The sequence below is a fragment of the Camellia sinensis genome, chromosome 15, assembly GCF_055761805.1.
Source record: "Camellia sinensis isolate YWXY chromosome 15, ASM5576180v1, whole genome shotgun sequence".
In the NCBI taxonomy this organism is placed as follows: domain Eukaryota; kingdom Viridiplantae; phylum Streptophyta; class Magnoliopsida; order Ericales; family Theaceae; genus Camellia; species Camellia sinensis.
Genome location: NC_138975.1, coordinates 113,618,492 through 113,620,216, shown reverse-complemented (window position 1 = coordinate 113,620,216; position 1,725 = coordinate 113,618,492).

Sequence of the window (1,725 nt, the reverse complement as noted above, 5' to 3'; positions counted from 1 at the left end):
ACGAAACAATGCCTAAACCACTCTAGGGATGTCACCGGCAGCTTGCTCGTGACAAGTACGACCTGTTGGCACATATGGGATGTAATTAGGACACGTATGTTGAGAGTAGTAAAAAATGCCTTAAACTTAGTCGAAAAAGTGCGTTGGGGAGCCAAAAATGCAAAACAATCTCGAACCACTCTGGGGATTGCGCGGGCAGCTTCCTTGTGCCTAATAGAACATATGGGGACATACGGCATATGAGTAGGACACATAGGTTGGGAGTTAAGAGCTGAAAATGCCTTAAACTTAATTGAAAAATTGCATTTCAGAAGGGGAAAACTTGGGAGGAACTTGTCTAGACATGCAACATATGATTACGACTATAATTATACAATTTTGAAAAGATTATATACATTCGAGTTTTATATATATATATTTTTATTATTTGAAATGATGACGTTATTCAATCAATACTAATGGTTAATTTTATTTTTACAGATAGTTTTTGGCGTGAAAAAGTGGATATTCCTTATTTATGTGCGGAGGACATTGTTTTTTTATAATATGTTATTATGTTGTCCTTTGTTTTTTTTTTTTTTAGATTACTATTATTCATACAGATAACTATTGGCGTGGTACAAATTGCTTTTGGCATATAACATATTACTTTTGGCATGGTATAGATTACCATTTGACATGGTATTGTGGATATTTCTTTTTTTGTGTACGAAAGACATGATTGTTGTATAATCCTCTGTTTTGTATAGAATTATTATTTTAAGTTGGATTATGCTTGATGCGTTTAGAATTTCTATTATATTTTGAATTTGACGTTAAAAGTTAAATTTTCTTGGATTGTTATTATTTTCTTTATATACAAGGTACAAGTTGCATAGATTAAATACAGATTGTGGCGAAATTAATATATATATATATATATATATATAAAACACTAAAGAAAGTTTTTGACGATTAAACATTTAGTAGCCAAAAGGAAATCAAGGCTTTTTCGTGATTAAATATTTGGTAGCCGAAAGAAAGAAAATATTTTTGGTGACTAAATAGTTTGTAGTAAAAAAAAAAAAAAGATGAAAAATAAATTTTATTTGGTGAATAAATATTTAGTAGCCCAAAAAATTTGAAGTTTTTGCATACAAAAAATTTGGTCGTCAAAAAAGTCGTCGATATTTTTTACGACTAAACATTTAGTCACCAAAAAAGCTACAATCTTTTGCCTACAAAAAAGTTTGGTTGCTAGCTAAAGGAGTCAATTAGATGTTTGGCTACAAAATTAATTTGTCGCTGATAATGGAAAAAAGAATTGGTGACTATATATTTTAATCAATAAATAAAACATAGTAGTGATATAATTTATCTACGACTAAAAATTTAGTCGATAAAAGTTCAAATTAAATTTATAGGAAAATTTATGGCGACTAAATTATTAGTCTTCGAATGGTATTCATTGGCTACTAAAATAATTTTAGTCACCAATAATTTTCCCAACAATTAGTCAATGAGCAATTAGGTGACTAAATAATTTAATTGGGAATTACATTCGTCGACTAAAAATGATTTTTAACAACTAAAAATTTATTTTTCAAATGTGCAATTTCTTGTAGTAACTAGTTTATTACCCTAATTAATTTCAATAGACTTGATTAACTAATGTAATTTTAAAATTGAATGAATTTTTTTTTTTTATAATTCGATAACTACCCGGTACAGGTATGACATGTTTGT